Source organism: Rhea americana, unplaced genomic scaffold (genome assembly GCF_003343005.1).
Source record: "Rhea americana isolate MKP2758 unplaced genomic scaffold, rheAme1 scaffold_0, whole genome shotgun sequence".
NCBI lineage: Eukaryota > Metazoa > Chordata > Aves > Rheiformes > Rheidae > Rhea > Rhea americana.
The window spans coordinates 12,695,207-12,704,777 of record NW_028185037.1 but is presented as its reverse complement, the minus strand read 5'-3'; the positions used below and the strand labels follow the sequence as shown (position 1 = coordinate 12,704,777).

Here is a 9,571-nt window from a genome sequence, read left to right as displayed (position 1 = left end):
CCCTCCAATGCTTTTCAATGGAAAATAAATCCCTAACCACATACTTATTAATCAAAAGGAATGCGATGAATATTACAGCATTTGTATGCCAGCTTCGGTTGCCTGCTGCTTTGTTTGGGTGTCACAGGCTGTGACTATGACAACCACAAGCAGTTATTGGACTGATGTCATTTGTGACATCATGCTCCATGGAAAAGAAAGGGAAGAAGAAGAGACACTACCAAAAAAATTCCCCACAAAACAAAAAGTGCTTTCTCTTCGTCAAGCGCTGTCAACTCCCATCTACTGAGCAAGGTCCTGAGGGACCCTGTGGTGGCTGCTGCTGGAAAACCAGATAGGGTCAGTCCCAGGGTTGTCCAAGTCAGGCCAGTGCTGAGCTTTTTGGAAAACCTGTGCTTTCCCCTTCCTCTCCAACGTGCGTGGGACTGACTGCAGGTTCATACTCATACGGAGAGAATCTCTTCATCCTCTTCTGGCTGAGGAACCACTCTGTGACCTCCACCTAAGCTGAGATTAAGAAGGAACGAAGGAGTTTAGCTAAGTCTAACTTCTCCTGACTAAATTTTTCTTGCTCTCCAAGTAGTTTCTCCTCTCCATCTCTATTCTTCAGGTACAGCAGTACTTCCCCCCCCCCCCACACACACACACTTTTCAAAAAGTAATGTGGTCTGCCCAAGATTACCAGACAGTAGTGTGACTGAGGGGGAATGTACTACTGATGTGTGATGAGCACAGTCATCACCGGACGTAGTGCCAGCGTTCAGAGGACACACCACTGCCACAGACTATATGCTTTGCTTTGTCAGAAACAGTCTGCAAATGAAGTGTTCAAGCTTCAAATACAACACACAAAAACGAAAGCCTAAAGTCTCCAAACCCCAAATCTCACTTGGCTGGGAACAGTCTACCACAACAAGCATTTCCTTTACAGTCACACATTTAAAGACTACACATGGCCTGACACACACACAAGCTTCCCAACCAGGTATCAGGAGTGATTTGGTTCAAGCCTGCATCATGAGAACATGGTCAGCCACAAAAAAAATAAGATCCAGCTGTTTACAGAAAGCAGTTGTAAATTTTTACGTTACTCACGAGAAACACTGACTACACACTGCATGAAACACGCATGTTTCTGCTGGACCTCCCGTACTTCAGCAGCCCAGAGCCACAGCCTAGCTCAGGGACCCCATGCCACTCGCTATCCTTATCCATAGCCAACCTACCAGCTCTTCCTCATGCACAGCATGCTGGGGGGAGAAGGGGGAGAAGCAACCACACAATGACAGAGMTGCAGACATTTCTCCTTAAGAGACCCAACCTGAAAGAAACATTTTTTCCCTTTTTCCTCCCAGTGCTTTGCCCCTTCTCTCTTACGAAGAGGCGGCCCTGTCACACACACACAACAAAATCCTGTGGATGAGATCTTGCCCAGTGGAGCAGAAGAACATGGATATTTCTGTACWGTAGCAAAGTCTGAATGAGGGCATTGCCCAATGAAGAGCAGGTGGGTTAATGTCTAACAAGTGAACCTACTGCTGCTCCCAGCCTTGCCTCTTTCCTCCAGTCCGTGTTCCCAGGCCAGCTGGGAGCACAAGCAGCTCCCCACAGCAACACAGTTTATGATCAGTCATAACAGAGCAAAYTGGTCACGGACTCCCTTACACATGGGTGCTGGCCAGGGCCATCCTGAACAACTTATCCTAGGGAACAGAGAAGGGCACACAGCCACATGCAGTTTCCTAACTGGCTTCCACCACTAACGGGCTTCCACCTGYGGTTGCAAGTGAACACCCTCACCCTTCAGTCAAGCAATAGGTCACCTCCTCAGGGAGGAAATGGGAATAAGATGGAGAGGGTAAAACAGCAAAGGAAGTCTCCTTTCTCCATCAAGACTTCCCAGATTGAATGCAACAGCACTGTGACCTGAATGCCTGGTCCCAAAACATTTTAAAGGACTGAAGAGCAATGCAGAGAGCAGGTACAGAGGAACTAAGCTTTCCCAGCTTTAGTTTCTCCCCTACCTTGTGAGCAGCACGTAATTTTACAATAAGCATCACCCTACTGCAACAGCAGATGTTCTGCATTCCCCAGTTCTTCATTTGAACAGCTTCTGTCAAACAGCGTTTCATACACCAGAGTACTAGGAGACAGGTAAATGGGAATTTACAGTCTCCTTTCACTGCTGAGCAATGACTACAACACACCGCAGTAATTCCAGAGCCATCTGACAGTGTTCAGAAGTTACCTGGGCAGCTTTCAAGAAGCATGCTACTCTGTTTTTATCTTTCCTTTTAACACAGCTATGCTATACCAGAGGCACCCGCACACTGCTTGCCTCAGTCAGCATCACCGCTTCGCTTTGACTTAGCCGACRCCACCCACCTGGCGCTGCTGGCCTGCCTCTCTGCAGGGCAGMGCGCACAACTAGAACAAGTCTCCTGGTTTATCCCATTTACAGCAGCAAACGGCACACTGATTCATCAGGACAGCAGACTTTGGAAACGCATGCAGAGCAGAACTGTGCCAAATTTCAACACTGCCTGTCTGATTAAAAAACAAAAAAAAAAAACAAACAAACAAACAAAAAAACCCCACAAACTTTACTTGGGAGACAAGTGAACAGCATTTCTAACATATGGATATACTCTATGGATATAATACGTAAACATGGTACCTTTCTGACAGATAGACTCAAGACAGTTGTGCAGTACAGCTGCTGAATTTACTCACTTAGACCAATTTCTACTCTTCCTAGCAGGGCTATAGAAAAAAGAAGCCAGAGTCTGTTCTGTGAAAAGCATCAAAAGCGACTGACATAAAATAAAACCCCACAGCTTGATTAGCAAGCCTCACGTGGCAATTTAAACACAAGAAGTTGTGAGAAAACATTTTTGATTCAGAAGGAAAGCACAAGCTATGAAATCTGCTGAGAGAAAAATAAGTAGAAAAGATGGCAGCTGATGAAAACTTCATGCCCCTTTTCTCCCCATTACTGGACTCATTTCCAGTATCCTCCACAAAAGGCTGAAAATACGATTTCTCATTGCATCCTTACCGATTTCTGAATGCCTACTAGGTATTTATTTTGCAAATTCTAAGCTTTTTTTTTTGAAGATTGTTAGACTCAGTTTCTTTCCTGTTCACAAAATACAGCTTTCTTTCTCCCCTCCTCCTTTTTTAAAGGCTGATTTCAATTTGGGGTTTTATTCTGCTCTATCCCAAGTAGATTTGTGCTGGTGTAATAGAAAACAAACTGTATGCCACTGAAATAAAAATGGAAACAGAATTCTGCTGACTTCCAAGTAACCATAGATTTCTATCACCATAGAGCATGGGTAAAAATGGGAAGGGAGTCAGACTGATTCTAAAACTCAGGAAAATTATTTAACTATTCTACTGAAAAAAAATAAAGAAAAAAACATATACATGTACTTCCTTCATCCTTAACATAGCTTTTCTCTAGCCAGGCACAATGTTGTCATTAAGCTCGAAATCTGATCCTTTGAACCAGCTAACTTTCAGCTGTTACCTACTGCTTCCTACCTCCTAGAATCAGCATAAAGGACTTACAGAAAAACAAGCCTGGATCAGCAGAGCAACAGCACCCTAACTCCCAACATGATTTTTTTTTAAGCCCCATCCTTCCGTAGTGTGTCTCAGCTCCTAGCTCTAACTCAAGGAGCTCCTACCTGCATATCTCCACCACACTGGGACACAGAGCAGGAAAGCTCTGGCTATCAGAGCTGTGGTTGGTCTTAGTGTAGTCCAAGCTGTCTCACCTGGCCATCCTGCAAACAAGCCACAGCTGGCAGAGCAACCACAGCCCCAGCTCCTTAAGCAATACAAGGGAGAAGCCTACAGTGCCGCTGCCCTATAAACTTTGGGGCAAGTGGAGGGGGCCAAGCATTCAAGCATCTCTTGTGGTGTAAAAGTTCCTCTTAAGTTATTCTGCCACATCAGATAGGACCATGATACTACTTCCTACCTGCACTGCTACTCAGTTAGTTTTCTATTTTGATGACAAACCTGAGTTGTTTCACACATACATGCAAAATCTTGTGGCAAACCTTTTCCTTTCCAGGATATGCAAGCTTTCTTCCTGAAGAACAACAACTTGTCTCAACTTTCCAACAAGATTTTGTCTTTCAGTGGCTCGTAGGGCTTGAAAACAATAAACAAGCTTCAGATGGTGCTAATGGTCCATTCTGTTGACCATATTCTCAGTTAAATACATTCATGTGGTTTGCATCTGCAGTGAGATAATTATTCAGCCAATGTGGTAATACAATGCTGACTTTATCTGGTGGGTTGCAAAGAGGTGCCAAAGACATACAACTGGTTCCAGAAGACTGGATCTGCTTGCTGTAAACATTTCTTGAAGTGTGTGTGYGCGTGCGYGCGCGCGCGCGCGTGTGTTTAAATCTTCCTTCTGTTTGCCCAAACTTGTTTTTCCCACTTAAATAGAAAAAAAAGCTACTCACAGTCATGTATTTCTTACATCCTGGGAATCTCAGTGCTTATAGCTCTCTGAAGGTGAGCAGAACTTCAGATACTACAAAAGAGGAGGAAAAGCTATGTCAGTCAGGAAGAAAAAGGGAGACGATAACATGCATCCATTCCTTTCTCTGACTGGTTATTTAGTTTCTTAAGAAGTACATGGGAATGCTGATGGACAGGAATTCCAGCAACTCCATTTTCACTGACCACCACAAAGACAGAAGCAGAGCTTAAAAGATTCAGAGCCCAATCTGCTGCAGTAACACTACATACCTTGGGGGCCTCTTGGGGGAACCCCCCCCTCCACACACACATTTCTTAGGCCAAGCAGACTGCAGAGAACAACTCATCTACTGATGCCCTAAGATACTACCACTCACGGTTTATGCTGGAAATACCCACAAAACATCCGCTCCAAGAGACATATCAGAGTGAGCTCTGTTTGGCTACTGGAAACTTTGACAAAATGACATCTGGCCTGTTGCCCTTCTCCCCCTTAAAGGGTCTCACCCGCTGTGTCCCAAAGTTACAGGTTTGCTTTACCCATTTTTGCCTTAAAAAAAAAAAAAAAAAAAAGAGAGAGAGAGAGAGATGAAAGGGGAGAGCAAGGTTTAGCTTCAGCAGCTGTAGCAGCAGAACTGATATAATATACATACATACCTACATACATATATATAAAACCTTCCACTTTGGCAGCAATTGTGACATGTTTGTACATATATCTGAGGACCAGCTTGCCTGAGAGTCAGCAAGGAATAGGTGAGATCTGAGAGAAAAGCAATGACTGGGACTGCTCTGAGTAAAAGAAATACATTCAGGAAAACACCCTGCTTGACCCGCAAGAAAGGAGATGGGTGCTTATTGATTACTTCAGCAGTTCCAGGAGCACAACCTTCATTTTCAACTCAGACTGAAGAATCCGAGCTCAAAACTTCACACTTGCCTTGTTATCTGGATAGAGAAGGGTTAGTTGAGAAATGGGAAAGCAAATCAGAAAGAAGCAACTAGGAGTCTTTTGCTCCTTCCCAGCAGGTTAGGACGGTATTTGTTGGCTCTTTTTAAAGGAAGATATGACTTGATTTCCTGAAAGGACATCATAGCTACACAACTAGCTGGGAGGCCAGGAGCTGTGATACAATCAAAATCACTTTTTAAAGGCTTAGAACAGAAAAAGCTGCATGTTTGTTCACAGATAAAGACGAAACTGCTTCTCATTTTGCTCCATATCAAAAGTAAAGCAAAATGCTAGTGCAGACCAGCTGTGGATTTTGYGGTACTCGCACGTCCGCCCCTTCTTTGGTCTCAACAGGCAGCTTCTGCGGGCTGGCCCTTCCCTCCTTTGGGGCAGAATCCCCCGTTCTTCCACACTTGATTATGTGCCAGGTGTAGAGCATTTTCTGTATGTAATGTGCTCAATCCTGTCTTTTCTACCAAGTTCACCATCTGAAATCCTTTCTTTTCAGCACTGTGACCAATGCACAAAACCCACCAGTCTTGCCAGCAAGACCAAACCCACCCCTACGAACAAAACGTTCTGCAGGACGACAGAACCGCCTGTAGTGCTACATAGCCCCGTCTTTCACCTGGCCTCCAGCCTCTGGGAAATTGGGTCTCTATCTACTCCTCTCTGTCCCCAAGCCCTTTCCATCAGGGCTTGTCTTTCAGATTGGGCCAAACCTTCTTCTCGGCCACCTGGGCCTCCGTGGTCCTGCCGCCCCGACCCACCCCAGCGAGCTCAGCGCAGCCTCAGCGCCGAAACTTGGAACTATGCAGCTCTTGCCTCTTCGCCAATTAACTCTACGGTTTYGTACGCCGAGCCAACCTTTACTACCCTTGGCCCCAAAACACTACAGGATATCCACTTATCACGGCAAGCGGTTCCAAATGTACCGCGCTCCTGCTCCGAGGGAGCCGTTCTCCTGTAAAGCGCTTCGATTTGGGACGTCAGCCTCAAGAAAAGCCCTCATCACGCAACTCTTTCTAAAGAAGGTCAGTTAAAAAGAAATACACACATATGGTGCTGCTGCATATATCTATGTGGGACTGTATAACCAGCCTCGCAACCTTTGGTGCTTGTCCTGAAGGCCCAGCTGTTGAAGGCAACAGATTATAGTATGATCTCAGAAAAGGAAAGCAGGAAGAAATCCCCGGGCTTATTAAATCCAGTCCCTTGCTGCTGCGCTCTCATCACACAGTCCTCTTGGGACTTCTGCCAAAATTTTCTAGGCCTTGCGGCTGCGAGAATATGACCTGAGCGTCACGTAACAGCTCAGAAACAGGTTTCTTACACATTAGGGATCTTTTAAACAGATCTTTGGGAGATCTGCTGCCGCTTTTGAAAATCTTGAGTTAGGCAGTATTGAAATAAAGTCAGAAGGTAAGTAATCGCAAACACATTTCACCCAGAAAYGTCAACGTTTTTGCACGGAGGAGCGTTTGCGCGGGCCTCCTAGCGCGTGCGCGTGCAGGACGGGTCGCGGCGACTCACGTAATCCTCGTCGGCAGCCTACGGAGAATAACCCGAACTGCCGGAAATCCTCCCTTTCCTGCGGGCTGCGCAAGCTCAGCCCGCGAGCCCAGCGCCTGCCTCGGCACCCGAGGCGCCTTCCCAAAGAAAGAGCAGCTCGCGGCAAAGTGAAGAAAAAAAAAAAAAACCCAGACGAGCGACACGATTTTCGGGAGTGTGTCAMTTGGGAAACACAGACGCCTCGTGCGGTTTCGGCAGCCTGGATGCTGCAGCACCAAACACCTGGAAATGGGATTATTTTTCACTGTTCATAACGCAATTTCCCAAGCAACCGGGCTGTCGAGAGCTCTACGGCGAGGTAAAGCGCAAAGCTGGAGCTGCTGTATCAGCACGCTGCAAATCCCAATTCTCCTGGCAGATCCCGGGCTCCCGAACGGATCCTGGCTCGCAGGCCAGAGCGTTATCATACAGGATCTTCCCTCCGAAGCGCCTCGCTGCCACGGCTCCTCGAGTGTTGCTGGCTATTTTTGGAAGTATTCAGAAGCACTAAAACAAGCAAAATGGAGACTCTGGGAAAAAAAAAAAAAACACTAAGATGTTCCCCAGGTTTAGGCATGTTTTCGCTGTCGTCGCTGCACTTCTCCAGAACAGCGTGCACAAGAAAGTATTCCCCCTTTGTCAAAACTCCCCAAGATCTCAGCAAACACGTTCTCCTCGCGGCTGAAATCCGCCTGGTCAAAGCAACCTCGCCACTTAAAGCCCCGGCAAAGCAGGAGAGCGACGCTCCAGAACCGCCAGCAGCCGACCCAAACGGCCGCCGGCTCCCTCCTCTGYGCGCCGGAAAGGCGTATTATCTTCTTTTCCACTTTTTTTTTTCCTCCAGCAAACCAAAGTGTTTTCTTGAAGGATGATAAATCTCAGGTTYGTATACTATTTCAAATTGGCAGCAAAGGCTTTAAAGCAAGGACAGGAATGTTTAATYGCATAAGAAAACTCAGCCAGAGAGAGACAGAGAATGTCCTGTAGGGTTTTGCCCGCCGTTAATTTACTTGGCCTTAAGTGGACTTAACTATTTCAAAGCATTCCTCCTCATCCCTTGTGTTTCTGCCTGCCACTCTCTGGATAGTTGCCCGTGACACAGTCATTGGCACAGAGGCACCGTTGCAGGACACTTGTGCTGCCCAACATATGTACAGCGATATATATATATATATATATATATTATTTTTAAATGACCAAGCTGCAGACTATTCACCCACTAATTAGTTTTCAACTCCAAGGGACGTCCAACCCCAGAGGACAGATCCACCTAGGTGTTGTGATACGAGTTTCTTAAAAAGACCCGGGGGGACGAACTGAAGCTACAGCCACTGTGCCCAGGGCCCTCRGCCAAGCATCTCACCCTCCTTCCTCTCCCCCCATGAATATTTAAGCTCACAACAACGGTAGCATTAAAGAGAGAAAGRCCAACAGAAGAAGATAACTGAACAGGATGCAAAAATAACCCAACCCGTGTCGGTCCCATTGGTTTCAATGAGTGGGCCGATCTGCCGAGGACGGGGGGGTTTCTTCGAGATTGCCTCCGAGAGGTATCGTGCAGGCATCTGCGGTAAACGATGCCGACGGCATCGCGTTACTTCACGTGCGTTCAAATCTGCCTGAATTAGCTGCAGCCAGAAACATCCCTAGCTGTTTGCAGGACTCCAACCCGCTGTCCTAAGCACACATTTCAGCACCTCCCAGCACCACTCTTAGATTTGGCCTGGTCTCTCCAGTTTCAGCCTGATTTTCTAACCAAATCATACATGCCTTTGCGCAGCAGATACTCTTTCTCCTGCTCTCTTAATTCATTTCCTCCCTTGTTTCCCTCAACTCCCTGGCTAACCCCCCCCCCCCGCAACTTAAAAAAAAAAATAAAAAGGGAAAAAATGACTGCCAAGGCCAGCCAGCATCTACACTTTGTTATTACAAAAATAAATAAAAGAGGATGGGGCATCCCTTTTCYGGCCGTTTAGACCGCTCCTAGCCTTGGCTGCAAGCACCGATGTGTTTGCAATTCCCTGTCAAACGCAGCAGCCGTCAGCGCAAAAGTGGTAAAAGCAGCAAAATAAGCAAAGGGTGTAAAAACAGAGCAAGAAATCCATTTGCTCCTCCTTTCAAGTAGCTGCGCTCGTGCCTCCTTCGCTCCTGCAGACCAGAGCCATTAGGCGTTGCGGAGTCCCTTATTTTCAGAAAGAGCCTCCGGGGAGCTGCAGCTGGCACGTTCAGCGAGGTGCAGCCGGGCCAGCAGCCCACACGTTCATGCCAGGGGACCTACTTTCAGCTACRAGTAATCAAGGAGGCATTAGAGAGACCGTGGGAAAGGCTGCCCGGAGCCCCCTCCGCGGTGCCCTGCGGTCCCTCACGGCGCTGAGCTCCAACTGCTCAGCTCAAGCTGACACTACAAAGAGGCAATGAAACTCCCTCCTCACGGCCCATCTCACAGTCCTGCAAATCTGTCCCCTACGCCTGCCGCCTTCACTGCAGTAATGCCTGCACTGAACGCTTACTCGCATAAATATCAAAATATCCTTGGAYGCTCCTGGAAGCCAAAGGATACAGCAT

The 9,571-nt window shown here is 46.9% G+C and overlaps 1 protein-coding gene across 3 annotated transcripts in view; it reads right to left on the bottom strand.

The window, feature by feature from the left end:
- Positions 1-4,557, bottom strand: part of ZHX2 (zinc fingers and homeoboxes 2) — a 42,834-nt gene extending 38,277 nt beyond the window's left edge. For all 3 annotated transcript variants that reach the window (XR_014896927.1, XM_085313906.1, XM_085314028.1), the window contains exon 1: positions 4,485-4,557. The gene's annotated coding sequence lies outside the window, so the exon portion shown is untranslated. The remainder of the gene's footprint in view (positions 1-4,484) is intronic.
- Between the last annotated feature and the right edge of the window lie 5,014 nt (positions 4,558-9,571).